Below are 16115 nucleotides of genomic sequence, written 5' to 3' on the forward strand. Positions count from 1 at the left end.
ACTTGGAGGTCAGAGATGCATGCAGCCAGGAGCTCTTCTCTACCCCGGAGGAGGCTAGCCAGTCACAGGTGTCAGAGCTTGGCGAGACACAAACAGGAGAGGAGGCCGCTGGGAAGTGGCTTTGATTTTGGGAATCGCTGAAGCGAGATGTTGGGGGCAGGAGGGTTCAGAAAGCAGGCTTGTTTCTGTATGATTCACGTACCACCACATGCCTAGTCTGAGCGGTGGAACAGGGTGTTGATTGACTCCCTCACTTCACAGGAATCTGCCTCAGAGATCTCCACGAAACTCTCATGGAGATACTGGGCAATCTGCTGCTACAGGTTCTTTGGCAGAGCTGCTTAATTTCTTGCCCTATTAAGGGTAACTTTCCCACGCCACTCTGCCATCACTGGGGGTGAGGGGATCATTGCTGCACACGGACAAGCCACATAAGGGCCAGGGCAGAAGCCGCAGTCTTGGAGAAGACCCTCCCTTGATTCCCTGCTCACCCTCAGCAGTGAGATATCTTCCATAATGAACACAGCCTGTGGAAAATGTGGGGATAGTAATGATTATAAGGCCCCGCCTAAAGTGTTGGCTCTCCTCAAGAGCCACATGCCCAGTGTACAGTATGGTCCTGGAACACTGATTTCCCCTGCCCCTGTGGTTACTCACCATTTTGGGGATCTTGTGTGCTTGCCTGGGCTCAGCCAGTTAGTGACAGGTATGTGAATAGTGGCTGTGTTTTAAATCACTGAATCAGTGGTCTGTGTATTGCAAACAATACTGCTTCTGTAAAATGTTGCATTTTGGCTTCACAGAGATGACCTTGGGAGCCCAGCCTCCCTCTTTGTTATCACTGGCTGAACAGCTGCACAGAATTAGAAAGTGGCCACGAAGAACTAAAGAGATGTCATGATGCTCTCCACAGCTGAAAAACAAGAATTGAAGGAGTGGCACGACAGCGAGAAGAGGGACTAAAAGGAGAATGCGGCATGCCAGAACGAAGCCACGGAGCAGCTCTTAAAAGTTATGGAGCGCCAAGCGGACACGCTCCAGGTGCTACTAAACTATAAACCGAGCAGCTCTGCGCCCACCTTCCCCTGCAGCCACTGTTGCAAAACTCTTTCCCGTGCAGCCCGCAGACACTGCCAATGCACTCTTATCAACCTCCTGGCTCCAGTCTGTACCTGCTGCATCCCACTCCTACCCCGTCACAGTCCAGCGCTGCAGACTCCCAGTACCCACTGCACTCAACACCCATCGCTCTGCAGTTTGGCCCTGCTGAAGTGTACTCCAAAGGACAAGGTTACATATGATACTTGGACATACACAAATTTTTAATCATGCTGGGACCCCACCTCCTCCTGGGACCCTCCCTTCCCCCATCCCCCACAGTACTGATGTGTTTTTTTGTTTGTCTCTTTCCTCCGGTTGTTGATTTTTAATAAAAGAATTGTTTTGATTTGAAAGCAATCTTTATTCCATTAATTGAAAGCAAACAGAGCCCTACAAAGCAACAGGCAATTTTCTTAAACCTTCATAGTGCATCATCTGCACCAATCACAATCACCTCCTAGCATTATAAGCAGTGTACTCCCGAGCACAGCAACAAATATTAGTGGATTTCAGCTTCAAATTGCTGCCTCAAGGCATCCCTGATCCTTATGGTCCCATGCTGTGCCCCTCTAATAGTCCTGGTCTCTGGCTGTTCAAATTCGCTGAGCCTCAGGTCCAGCCCTGAGTGAAACTTTCACCCTTCCCTTCACAAATATTATGGAGTGTACAGCATGCGGCTATAAGCACAGGAATATTGTCATCGGCCAGGTCCAGCCTCAGGCAGCGTCATATAGGCAGCGCCAGCAGGCCTTTGAACATCCAAAAGCACACTCAGTCATTCTGCACTTGCTCAGCCTGTTGTTGAATCACTCCTTGCTGCTATCAAGTTGCCCCATGTATGGCTTCATAAGCCATGGCATTAAGGGGTAGGCAGTCTCCCTGGATCACAATGGGCATTTCGACTTCCCCTACAGTGATCTTCTGGTCCGGGAAGAAAGTCCCTGCTTGCAGCTTCCTGAGCAGGTCAGTGTTCCGAAAGATGCATACGTCATGCACCTTTCCAGACCAGCCTATGTTAATGTCTGTGAAATGCCCACGGTGATACACAAGCACCTGGAGAACCATAGAGAAATACCCCTTCTGATTAATGTACTCGGTGGCTAGGTGGTTTTGTGCCAGAATTGGAATATGCATGCCATCTATCGCCCCTCTGCAGTTAGGGAAGCCATTTGTGCAATGCCATCCACAATGACACGCACGTTACCCAGAGTCACAGTCTTTCGGAACAGGATGCAATTAATGGCCCTGCACACTTCTGTCAACATGAGTCCAACGGTCGACTTTCCCACTCCGAACTGGTTAGAAACTGATTAGTAGCAGTCTGGAGTAGCCAGCTTCCACAGTGCAATCACCACACACTTCTCCAATGACAGGGCAGCTCTCATTCTTGTGTCCTTGCGTCACAGGACTGGGGCGAGCTCATCAAACAGTCCCATGAATGTGGCTTTCCTCATCTGAAAGTTCTGCAGCCACTGCTCGTCATCCCAGACTTGCATGATGATGTGATTTCACCACTCCGTGCTTGTTTTCTGAGCCCAAAAGCAGCGTTCCACTGTGGTCAGTACCTCTATGATTACCACAAGCAATCTTGTGTCATAGCTACTACGCTTGGTGAGATCAGTGTCGAACTACTCTTGCCTTCGTAGTTTAAGGAATAACTCCACTGCCACTCCTGACAATATGCTGAGCAAGCATCGTATTAGTCAACAGTGCGGGATTCATTTCTGCAGACCGAAGAGGCAAAGCACGCAGTACACAAACCGTTGAAATGCGCCAAATGCGGATGGAAGCTCAGGGATTGCTGGGATACGAAGCAGCGCATCACGGGGCACTGGCACAGGACCCAGGATGCCCCGCGACCCCCTCCACCGTCCCACAATTCTTAGTGGTCAGAGAGGAAGAGATGCTCTGTGGGATAGTTTCCCACAGTGCACTGCTCCGAATACCACTGCAAATGCAGCAAGTGTGAACACACTATTGTGCAAAAAGAAAAGGAGTACTAGTGGCATCTTAGAGACTAACCAATTTATTTGAGCATAAGCTTTCGGCTAAAGCTTATGCTCAAATAAATTGGTTAGTCTCTAAGGTGCCACTAGTACTCCTTTTCTTTTTGCGAATACAGACTAACACGGCTGCTACTCTGAAACCTGACACTATTGTGCAGGCAGCTGACAGGGTGAACACACAACAGCGGTTTCCCTTCAGCGCTCTCTGAGCGTCGCTGTAACTGCCGGAGATGTAACTCTGCCAGTGTAGACATACCCTCAGATGATGTTAAAGATAACTTCCCTTTTTGGGGAAAAGAGAGGTTAGTTGAGATAGGCTGGAGCAGTCATTGTTGCTGTCGTTGTTAAAGTCTGATCCTGTTCATTGGCTCAAAGACAAAACAAGACAAACACAAAGAGGGGAGAGAAAAGAACAGCAACGACAGAAAATGTAGCTTCTGTGCCTGGAGTTGACCCTCACTAATGGAAAAACACGGACACAACACGTGGTCTTATCAGTCACTGTGAGTATCTCTACACTGTGATAAAACATGGCACAGCTGTTGTTGGCCTGGATCAGCTAACTTGGGCTCAGGTTGCAGGGCTATAAAATTGTAATGTAGACGTTTGGGCTTGGGCTGAAGTCTGGGCTCTGGGACCCTCCCCCCTTGCAATGTTTCAGAGCCCAAGCTTCAACCCGAGCCCAAATGTCTACACTGCAATTTAATAGCCCTGCAGGGCCAGGTCCCGCAAGCCTGAGTCAGCTGATGTGGGTCTTTTATTAAACTGTAGATATACCCTCTGAGACCTGGCAAACTTATACCAGCATCACGATAGTTTGGAGATTGCTTTTAGCTGCCTCTTTCTGGTCAGAGGCTTAAACAGTGTTGCAAAATGTGCAGTCATGGCTGTCTAAGCCAGATTCTGGGAGTAAAAGAAACAAGAGAGAGAGGAAAGAGAAGAAATAAGGTAGAGAAGGAAAAGGACACATGGGAAGTGGGGAGAGAGAGACAAAGTGTCACATTGCAGGTGGTATTTGGGATTCAGCCAGAGCCTGTAGAGGAGGCAGTGTCATTTGGGTTCCTTTCTCTGGCCCGAATCAGAATCAGGATGATGAAGGCCCAGGATCTCAAGATACTGTGGGAACTGTAGCCATGAGAAGCTCACTCCAGGAGCCAATTTTTAGGCCCCAAAGTCTCTTTAAAGACCCCAAAAGGGAGTGGTGAGTGGAATAGCACATCCCCTCATTATTTTGTTCACCAATTAGGCCTAATTTTTGATATCAACACTCACTTTTTAGATGTGAGCTCACAATCAGGGTAAATTTATAGGCCCAAACACATGCTGTCCACACACATGCTGTGATTTTATTTTAAATCTATTTTAGGAGTATAAGGTAATTTGTCGTGTGAAGAAAAGTTTTGCAAGAATTTCTAGTATGTAAACATTATCTATATTACATATTATTGTTGCTATTAATTAGATAAAAATTTGTGAGGCATTTCATGAACATAAATTGAGCCAGGCTCTTGCCATGCAGTTCTTGCAATCTGGAGGTTCACTTACTGAGTGTGGTACTTAATTATGTGAATTGTTATGTTCTGTTCTCTGTTGAATCTTACAGATTTCAGGCTGATATTTTAAACCAGTACTTACCAGCATTAGTCATCTCTTCACCAGTTCCGTATTTGTACTTGTTATTTTTTCTATTGTTCCCTTTTGGCTTCATCTTCATGACCATAGAGGAAACCCTCCAGGCAATGTCTCCCACACACTTGTCACATAAATATTTATTATTTTCTGATTACAACTATTCTCTTCCGTGTATCCTGTTTCAGTCATATGTACATTGGTTTGCTCATTGTTACACAGAGTTCACAGTAAGGTGAAAAGGTTTGTTTATAGTAGCAACTGTAAAATAAAACAATGGTAAGAACATTCACAAGTTTAGGTTTTCATAAAAATGCTAACTTGCATGTTACATACACTACACTGTCTGGAATATAGATATAGTCTATATTCTACATGATAGTATCTTGTCAAGCCTTGGAATTAGTTTCTATGCATAGATGACATCATAGAAATCAGAGAACTGGAAGAGACCTCGAGAGGTCATCTAGTCCAGTCCCCTGCACTCAAGGCAGGACTAAGTATTATCTAGACCCCCTGACAGGTGTTTGTCTAACCTGCTCTTAAAAATCCCCAATGATGGAGATTCCACCACCTCCCTAGGCAATTTATTCCAGTGCTTAACCACCCGGACAGTTAGGAAGTTTTTCCTAATGTCCAACCTAAACCCCCTTGCTGCAATTTAAGCCCATTGCTTCTTGTCCTATTCTCAGAGGTTAAGAACAATTTTTCTCCCTCCTCCTTGTGACAACCTTTTATGTACTTGAAAACTGTTATCATGTCCCCTCTCAGTCTTCTCTTCTTCAGACTAAACAAACCCAGTGTTTTCAATCTTCCCTCATAGGTCATATTTTCAATTCCTTTAATCATTTTTGTTTCTCTGACATGGAGTAGGCCAGCAATTGATTACTCCAAGTGATTATGGTGTTGCCTACTTTGTAGTCAGTTTGTGCAAGTTTAGGATCACAGGCCAAGAAAAACTCCAAGACCATATTGTTCTTCTTTTGAATCATTGAGTCCCAATCAGAATTAAAATTGAGCCCTCATTCCAAATCCTGACTGGTTACTTTTAAATCTTCAGAGATCGATTACAGGATTTGGCATAGTGACCTAGACACATCACCTGATAAATCACTATCTTAATATTTTTAAAACCATGTGCGAGTGATTCAGAATGCATTAACTATCAGTTGATCTGCATACAAATTGAATCTGTATCTGGTATTTTTCCCACCCCTAGTTATGAATATGGAAACTCTCTCCCCCGCCCCCCCAGCTGTGCTATGTTGGTTAACTACTTGTGGGAGCCTGCAAGAAACTGAACTATACTTTGTTGAGAATAATCAAAGGAAATAGGGGGTCATTGTTCTTGTTATTGGGTTTTTATTTCAATTATATCACAGACGCTTTAATTCTTGACCTGGAAGAAGGACAAGGAAGTCTCAGATTCTTATTTTCTTGGAGTTACCATGTGCCATAGCTAGCTGAGATCTCAGAGTGTACCAATTATGAAACAAAGCATAGTGGGGGCTTCAGTCTGTCACGAGAACCCAGAGCCATAGCTTCACTTGAACTGCGTGCCAGTCTCACTCAATGAAGCAAGAGCATCTCACACTAGAGACCACTCATCCATAAGCCTCTTCTTTTTCCTGACAGCTCCTTCTTCCCTGTTACCTGGTCTAGTCTTGCCCCTCTTGCTTCATCCTTGAAGAGCTGCTCCAGCAGTCATCTTTGTGAAGAATTAAAGAGGCAAGAATGGGGGGAAGTAAATCTGTCTCTCTCTCCCTCCTCTGGCTGGAATTTAGTAGCTCTGGATTTATCATTATACAGCTACCAGTTTGTCTTGTCTGCTTTTGAGTGATTAGGAAATCTGATATATATGAGTCTGGAGCTTTCTAATAGTCTCATACTGGAGTTGTCTATATGCAAATATCCTCCCTCCCCCCCATAAGAGTAGGCAGGTTGTTGGCTATCTCAGCAAAGTAATATGCCACTAAAGGGATGCATGGAAACAGAATTACTCTCACCCCCTGTGGTGGTCCTCCCTGTGAGTCATCACAGTTGAGACATATTGGTAGGCTATTATGGAGAAGCTTGCATTGTTACAACTAGTGCTTTACCTATTTTGTGGCTAGAGAACTTCATTTCCCAGGCCTGTCAAACAGACTGTCATCTTTCAGAAGCACTACATTCACTAAAACAAAAACAAACAAAAAACACTAAAGGAGGGAAAAAATCAATAAACTGAAGTTGTCTGCATAATATCAATCTGAAGCTGTATTCTAGAAAGCTTGAAGATATGCATGAGATAAAAGAGATGTAAGGGATAAAGATAAGACACAAACCATGTCTGGAAATAAGTCATGGGAAATAAAAGCATGTGATGCAACTTGAGAAACATAAAAAGAAAGAGATCTTGTTTCTTTCTGATCTGCTTCTCTAAGTGAATGGATAAAACAGAAATAAATGGGTATTTTCATAGGGAAAGTGTAATTAAAATCACATGGCATTTTAAAGTGAAATTTGTCAGTCCTTGTTCCTTAACTTGTCACTAATCATCATAATTTTCAACAGTAAATTAATTAAGTTGCACAGATAGGATAACAGTGAGATGGTAAGAACTATATTGTAACTCTTTTGATTGTAAAGGGACTCTGCCAAGATCAGTGGACCCCTATTATTGTGCCTGGGCAACATGGAGTTAAAACTCTTTCTTTCTCAATTAGATGCCCCTGCAAAGGGTCTTGGGACGGCAGGGGAATGCAACCTTCTAATGCTACTAGCTGCAAGCAATCTGCCTGCAATGCTTAATAAGCAACAAGCGCCTGATCCCTGGTAGAGGAGTGCATAGAGTAATAGGGAAGATGCTTACAAGAACTTAAGGTTTTGAAAGCTTTTTTAGGGCCTTGTTCATAGAAGCTTTTATTCTTTTGTGAGTAGTTGGTGGATGAATTTTAAACAATTGAACTAAAATCACCTGTGTAGCTTTACCTCTCCTTTGAGCTATATTGCAGAGTCCATTATGGCTTAGAGGCTGTTGGTCACAGATCCACAAACCTATTGATTTCAATAGAAGTTAGGGGCCTAAATACCTTTGTGGATCTGGTCCAGTGAATCGTCCAGATATTTCTTATGTGTTATTTAGTCTTTACTGCTTGTAATAAACTCTCAGAAGTTTTCACCATGGATCCCTCTTTATCACTTTTGTATATAACATCCTCAGGAATTCTGTTTAACTTACAACTTCAGCTGCTTTGCTATGTTCAAATGGCTATTTGGGTTTTTTTTTTTAATTATAAAAATAGCAGGAACAATTTTTTTTTCATTTGAGTTATTAGGTCACATCTTTAAAAACAGAAAACAGTTAAACTTTAGAGGCTGAGGCTTTACTGGTGAGTGTTTCTCAAGAGGGAGTTTGCCAGGTTTGAAATTTAAACTTCCCCTGCCGCTCCAACTTCAGTCATAGGAGCCGAATCTGCCTCTGGAGATATCAAAGGCAAAACTTTGGGGAGTTAAAAGGAAACTGGCTGATACTCCAAGTTTCAGATCGTGCAAGCTATTTAGGTTGCAGTGTATATATCTTCACTTTTGTGCAGGTGAAATATTCCATTTCTGTCAAGTTATAGTTACTGCCTGCAGCACATGTGTGCTATGGTAGAGATAATAGAGTAACAGCTAGGGGTTTTGTACTTATATTGGCCTCAGTCCTCCAAGCGGATCCACTTAGGAAGCCTTTGCACCTGAATAGAGCATCACTGACTTTAATGGGGATCCAAAATGTGTTTGTGTGACTTCAGCTGCAGGTTTGGGTTCACAGTGTAGACTTTTGTGTGTTAAAACAAGTAGAGTTGAGCAGCTGTAGTTCTCACAATTTCATGGTGTATTGTTTTTTTTTCCTTTCTGCTTTAATTTTCTTTTTTTTAAATTAAATGCAAAAGACTATCTTGCTGCAAAATTAAGGTTATAAATTTGCACTTCCTAACTTTTATGTTTAAAATATAAGGTTGTCATAGTTTGTTTTCTCACCTAAACTGTGTAATGTAGTAATTCCATTACCAGTCAGTAGAGATGGCTGAAATATTTCTAACAAATACTGTTTCCAAGTATGCAAAATACCTTTAAATTAAAATATATATAAACTAGTAAAAATTCAAAGATGTATGATGATGTTTCCTAGAGAAAATGTTCTTGTTTTTTTTGCTCTGACTGAGGATAAACACAATCTTTCTGTGACTTTTTTTACAATTTTGAGCTGGGTTGGTTAGTTATTGGTCACAAGTCACATGGTATTGGTTCTGAATCTATGATTGGCAGAGCTTACCCCACATGCTCAGGACAGTTAAGTTAACAGAAGCCATTTTAATCCATTTACTTAGAAATAGTAGCTGTGTATTTGTTTTGAACCAATAAGCAACAAAACAACTGTCAGTAGCAGGAAATGCCTGTGTGCTATTCCTTCATATCCCACATATTTTATAACTGCCCTCTTCCCCAAAACAATGCTTTATTTTAGGGGCATCAAATGTCTTGGTTTCCTGGGATTTATCCAGTTTAGAGGGGCTGTTTTGATTGGTTTTAATTAAGCCATCCCTGTTTGTCCCAGTTTCATAGAAACCCTGAGAGATCTATGTATCTCTTCCCACTTGACCAGCTCCTGAGAGAGGGGGCAAGGAGGGGAGCAGCTCCAGACCCAGCAGCCCTCCTTCCAGAACAAGAGCATGTGCTGTTGTTCTCACAAAAGGTGCGGGAGTGTCAAAGTGACTGTTGGGCTGCTGCATTTTTAAGGGAAGAAGACCAATGGGCTGGAGCTGATGCAGTTTGACAAGAGGGAATGGAGAACTATTGAGCACAGCAGCAGCTAGGGGTAGAAAGGAATGAGAGAGGCTGAGGGCCCCCACTCCTGGCAGCAACCACTAGGAGGAGTAAAGTCCCCACAAACAGGTAGGTATCTGATTTTAAAGGGGGGCCTTCAGCCATGGATTCAGGAAGGTTACAGTTTGTGTGTTTGTTTTTGAGCAGTGAGGGATGACAAAGTCAAGTCAGCAGCCTTGCATAAAGAAGAGGGAGTTGTTTGGTTAGATGGGATCCTCATGACCTGCAGAAAAGTTTCCAGGCTCTGAACTTTCGAAGGCATCTTCCTTCATGAGATCTGTGTGTACTTGGTGAGTTGAGGATAATTTTACAACATGGTTTTACATATGGTTCAGCACTGGCATTTGTAGTCTGGGCGTATTGATGCTGGGGTTTGCTTGCTGAAGTATGCACAAATAAGTAACTTTTTAGATCAGTGGTATCCAGCCTGCAGTCCAGGGTCACTTTGTGGCTCTCAAGGTTCTGAATTGTGGCCCTTGAGGATGAATGTAGTAATAAAAAAAATTCTATATTTAATTATGACTTGAAAATGTGCTCCCTGAGTCACACCCTGCCACTTTTAAACTTAAGTATTGGAACCCATCTTATCACTACAGAGAGGAGATATAAGCCACCCCTTCCTGAAAGCCTACGCCAGGAGCAGTTGTTTTCTTCCCCCCCCCCATCAGTGCTCAGTCAACTGTTGGAGTGGCCACCTGTGGCATTTCAGAGGATAAAGAAGAGAGTAGCTCTGGCTGCATTATAGCCTGCTTGTCTACAGGAGCCCCTGGGACAGCAGAACAAGAACTTAACTGGCTCTGCCTGATTTTAGGGGAGCGCCTACCACAGGATGGCTCCCTCCCCCGACCAGCCAGCCACTCATAGCAGCCCAGAAGAGGGAAAAGGAGAAGCTGAGAACCAAAAGCTGGTTATGACTCCTTGATTATGGATTCAGCCCAGGTTAGAGCTGCTGTAGGCCAGCTGGGCATTATTCTTCCCTCAGAATACCAGTTGAATACTCTCTTATTGCATTATATTGAACATCAGATCATAACCCCTTTGACCACAGACAGTGCACCATTTTACATCTAAATCTTCTCTGAATTATATTGGTGTTTGCAGAAGGGCCCTAATCCTAATTCAAGAGAATTTGAACTTTGAATTTTTGATACTTTTAGTCCAAATTTCTATTATACTGAATTATTTAATTTTATTTTTGTGCATTTAATATGTTCATATGTTTCTTTTTCAACTCAGCCTGCTTCATACCATTATATAGTGCCTGGGCATATAATTTTGTGGTTAAGAAAAAAAAGTCTTGTAATTCCCCTACACTAAATTTGAAGTCTCTATTTCTAAATAATTTTAAAAATTGGAGACTCAGAGGGGAAATAGCAAGGTATGAATTACTGATATTTGCGTGTCAGCAGTCAACCTGAAGGAAGAGCAGCTGTTACTTCTGTCACTCAGTATATTAGTATCTGACTGCCAGTCAGAAATGGAGTCCAGGCAGTGAAAGATATGGGCAAGGAGACATTTATTTGGCTTGCATATGTTTTTTTTTGTATTCAGGCTACTCTGGCTAAGTGTGTTAAATTAATATTCCTGTCTACATACTATGCTGGGTTTGAATTATGATAAATCCAGTGGCTAAATAATTGGTGTTGGCTTGGTTGCCAATTAACCTAAATGCCCCAATTAACTTCTTCAGGTGCTGTTTCTGGAGAGTGGTGGAACCTGCTAGCATTTTCTAACTGCCATTGTTCTGCGGAATGTGGATATACCATCTACCTGGAGCAGCACTGGAGATACATTGTGCTGCACTTACAAAATAGCATTTCTGTGCTGCCTTAACTTGATATGAATTCTGTGCTGAAATAATTGAAGTTGTCTTTGTTACCAGTTACTTGGGTTCTTAAGTAGGGTTAAATAATTGGTGTTGCTTTATTTTTTGATTTCTATTATTAGAGCTCACTGTTTTGATTCCTTCCTCCTATGTGCAATTCTTGTGTGTCTTCAGAGTGAATAGTAGCTGATTGCATACTTCCCTTTCTCCTCCAGGAAGATTTTTTGTTTCCTTCTTATTTTGATGTGGACACCAAGATGAGTCTGCTTACGTTCTTCCACTATCTCGTGCTAAGGATCAAATATGCCTTCCTCTAACATGAGGATCAACTGTCCCTTCATTTAGAAAAACATATCCGCTTTACTGTAAAAATACTCAATATTGTTCTTTCTATTTTAAGAACATTTTTTAAAATTACCCAGTCCAAGCAGAAATGTAATTCTCAAAGGCACCATTTTGCACTATTTAAAAATCAGGGGCCTAGGGGAGTATTTTCCTTAATTTTTTTTATAGTGTCATTATTTAGCTTGCTAAGTATAAAAGCTCCAGTGTATGCCTCTTATTTTGACATGTGTGGCCTGCTTTGAATGTGCATCCCCTAGTGCACCATTTTACATCTAAATCTTCTCTGAATTATATTGTCAGTGTTTTTGATGTCTTTATGCAGAAATGTGTAACTTATGCTAACGTAAAATGTTTCTGAACTATTTCAACAATGTCTTGTTCAGCGAGTGCCAAGGAGCCACTGTTGTTGGTTTTTTTCCTTGGGTTCTATATTAACTCAACCTAGGCACACTTGTGCTGCAAACTCCAGCTGAGAGACTAACAGTAGCTCTGCCTATATGGTTACATAGCAGAGCCAATAATGTTGTTCACTAGGAGGAGTTCATGTTGTCTTTATTCAGTTTTATATATCAGTCACTAGAGGGCAACATTTGACTTCTTTTAGTGGTGAATTGAAAAGCTTTAACAAAACATATTTGAGCTCCCATCATGGGTAGCTGAATACAGACCAGGCCCAATACCCACTGAAGTCCATGCACGATTCCCATTTACTTCACTAACTGCTGTGCAGGCTACATTTGAAACGGAAAACTTAAAATAAATACTGAAAACAATATCTGAACAATATCTTTCTCACCCTGGAGCCAAGGGTGACATGTTTGTTCTGAGCTGCTTCTGCTAACTCAGCTAATTTCATTGCACTCACTGTGAGTGGTGTGATGTCAACAACCCTTGTGTAAAAAATAGGTCTTAACCTCTGTACTTGGGGCCTGTAGAAGGGACTGTGTGATTGTAAAGGCCTGTTGAGTCAAATCCATTTGCAGGATCAAGGTCTTGGCACAGGGTATTTAGAGCTTGGGAAGAACTGATCAAATTGATTTTGAAACCTTATTTGTATGATCAGATTTTCAAACACGTATACAGACAATTGTGTGTGGTTTTGTGCATATAAATATCATGATGACTCGCATTGCATACTTATGCAGGCATTTGACCACTTATGTTTGCAATAAAGCCACTTAGAGTTAGGGTTGCTAGGTGTCCAGTTCTCAACCGGAACGTCTGGTTGAAAAGGGACACTTGTGGCTCTGGTCAGCACCGCCGACCAGGCAATTCAAAGTCCAGTCAGTGGTGCAGTGAGGCTAAGGCAGGCTCCCTGCCTGCCGTGGCTCCAAGCAGCTTCCGGAAGCAGTGGCATGTCCAGCCTCTGGCTCCTAGGCATAGGGGCAGCCAGAGGGCTCTGCTGCTGCCCCCACCCCAAGCGCCAGCCCCAATTGGCCAGGAACTGCAGCCAATGAGAGCTATGGGGGCAGCGCCTGTGAATGGGGCAGCTTGCAGAGCTGCCTGGCCACGCCTCCACATAGGAGCTGGAGTGGAGAGAAGCTGCTGCTTCTGGGAGCTGCCTGAGGTAAGCACTGCCTGGAGCTTGCACCTGCACCCCAAACCCCTTGATCCCTGCTTGGAACACCCTCCTGCACCCCAAATCCCTCATCCCTAGCCCCACCTCAGAGCCCTAGTCCCACCCAGCCGGAGCCATGATCCCCCTCCCATCCTCCGAACCCCTCGATCCCAGCCTGGAGCATCCTCCTGCATCCCAATTGCCTCATCCCAAGCTCCACCCCAGAGCCTCACCCCCAGCCAGAGCCCTCACACTCTTCTGTGCCCCAGCCCGTAGCCCCCACCTGCACTGTGAACCCCTCAGCCCCAGCCTGGAGCCCCGTCCTGCACTGTGAACCCCTCAGCCCCAGCCCCACCCCAGAGTCCGTACCCCCAGCCAGAGCCCTCACCCCCTCCTGCACCCCAACTCTCTGAGCCAGCCCGGTGAAAATGAGTGAGTGAGGGTGGGGAAAGGGAGTGACAGAGGGAGGAGGGGGATGGAGTGAGCAGGGGCGGGGCCTCAAAGAAAGGGTGGGGCCTCAAAGGAGGGGAAAGGAGAGGAGCAAGGGTGTAGGTTTTGTGCGAGTATAAAATTGGCAACTCTACTCAGCGTACTCAGTCAGGATACTTCTAGTCATAACATAGAAACACACATTTGTGCCTGGAAAGTGTTTTATGCACAGCATTGAAAATCTGCCCCAATATTTAATTTTGTGCATCTATACTGGTGATTATTTGGGGTAAGAATATTTACAGTAGCTTTCCAGACCAGTTTCCAAATATATATAGTTTCCTTTAAATTATTTTTGTTTTAAAATAGTTTTATTTTCCAAAATATTATTATTATTATTATTATTATTATTAGGAAATAGATTGGTCAGTTTCTTTGACCTAACAATGTTTTAATAAGCTCTTCCCAGACTAGTGGAATAGCATACCAGTGGATTAATAATACTGTATACTTATTCAGCATTTAATGTGATCTGAAAGCACTTTTTTAACACTCAGCATTGCAGTAGCCTATTTTAAAGAAGAAGTCAAATCCCCAAGTATTTGAATGACTTTCTTAGGATCACATGAATTAGGGGTGTATTTGGGATCTAAGTGCTGATTTCCACCCAGTACATTTATTGCATCTTGTACCTGGATTAGAGTACAGAGGGCAAAGCCAAGGAAAAAATGGCTTCTATTTATGCATTTCATTTTGGTATTCTAACCTTGAGTTTGCCTTGCTAAGAGAGTGGAGGCAGATAGAATTTGACTGGCCCCAAAAGACATTTAATGTAATACTCTGATGGGAATACCCAATTGCATGTTGTTTTCAAATGCATGCATATTTTATACCACTGATTCACTATTTAATTCATAATAGTTGTCTATAAAAGGCAAATCTCACAATTGAGCCAGCCAAAATCCGCTTGATAGCTTTAGCTGGAGATCCCTTCTAAATTATCAATTGATCTTCTACTTCCCCATCCTACAATCAGAATAAAGACAGCACTGACAAGTGTTGGCTTTGATTTAAGTTAATGATTCTTCACTGACTGGTTATAAGGTGTACTCTATTAATTGTTGTTGCATAATTGCAGCATCAAAACTCTGTACACTTACTTATACTTACTTACAGTATAATAAAAACTGCAGCATCAAAACTGTCCTTATGCTTACAGTACAATAAATCATCCAGACAAGTATTGACCAGATTTTTAATATAAACACACTCATATGTCTTGGGTTTCAATAACTAAACCAAAAATAAGACCAATCTAATTGTTGAGGAGACATGAGTTACTACTGTGTTTTCTTACCCATTGTACATATGACAAATTTACTGCATTGTTGAGTGAGCTGAATGCTAAGGACAGCTATCGGACAATGCGTACTTTGTGTTCAGCAGAGCAAAGTGTGCTCTTCTCTTCTGATCACAGGATGATTAAAAAAATTCAGAGTTGTCCAAAAACTCAACTCTAATCTGACAACAAACAATTTGCTCTTTTAATGGGCTATTTTCTGGATGGAAAACACAAATGAAAATGGGTATTAATGCTGTAATTTAATCACACATTCTTTGAAATACAATGCTGTCTTTGCAAAATATATACATAGAGGAAACGATGGAAACTTTTTAGAATTTAGTTTCCAAGGTATTGGCAATTGGTTTAGGGATTACTGTGTCTCTTTGAGAGTACCTAAAAAGGAAAGATCAACTTCTGGTGACCATTTCTTGAGCAGAACTTGTCCATCTTGTCTTAGCAGAAGGTGATGCAGTACTCTTTGACTAGTTTGTGGTTCCAGCACACAATCACTTGCAATCTTTCCTCTTTTATTTTTATGCGGAAACTGAGAGGAGATGTTGTAGGTATGATGAGGGAAATGAAGTGATATCAAACTGCCTAAAATATTCAAGTTAATTAAAATACAGCAGGAGAAGGTATAAACACACCATAGATAGTATGTATTGTATTTTAAACTTGTTCCCTATAACTTATGTTTTTGCTATAAATTGACAATGAAATCACATTGACTAACTTCCCGGAGGTATCTCTTTATCTAAGTATCTTGATTGCAATATCTGGGCACCAAGGATGATATTCTGACCCCAGTGAAATCAGTGACAAAACTCCCATTGATATCAATGGGAGAGAATTTCACCCTAAATACCCTGTGGAGATAGCAGAGGCCAGAGTGCATCAATTATATATAAGGCCCTACTTGAATTGCGGGATGATTGTCAAATAATTGCAGCTGAGTTGCAGACAAGACATGGAAAACCACAAAAAAGTAGTAATGTACCTTTATTAAATGCGGTAATTTGAAAAAGC

General features: G+C 42.4%; 1 long non-coding RNA gene across 3 annotated transcripts in view; it reads left to right on the forward strand.

Moving 5' to 3' along the window:
- The first annotated feature begins 7469 nt into the window (after positions 1–7469).
- Positions 7470–16115, forward strand: part of LOC122462467 — a 47477-nt gene continuing 38831 nt past the window's right edge. For 2 of the 3 annotated variants that reach the window (XR_006285011.1, XR_006285012.1), the window contains exons 1-3: positions 7470–7647; positions 9501–9656; positions 9735–9877. This is a non-coding gene — a long non-coding RNA (uncharacterized LOC122462467). Of the gene's footprint in view, positions 7648–9500; positions 9657–9734; positions 9878–11277; positions 12926–16115 lie in introns of those variants that run through there. The other variant, XR_006285010.1, reaches the window with a different exon arrangement.

This window comes from Chelonia mydas, chromosome 11 (assembly GCF_015237465.2).
Source record: "Chelonia mydas isolate rCheMyd1 chromosome 11, rCheMyd1.pri.v2, whole genome shotgun sequence".
Lineage (NCBI taxonomy): Eukaryota > Metazoa > Chordata > Testudines > Cheloniidae > Chelonia > Chelonia mydas.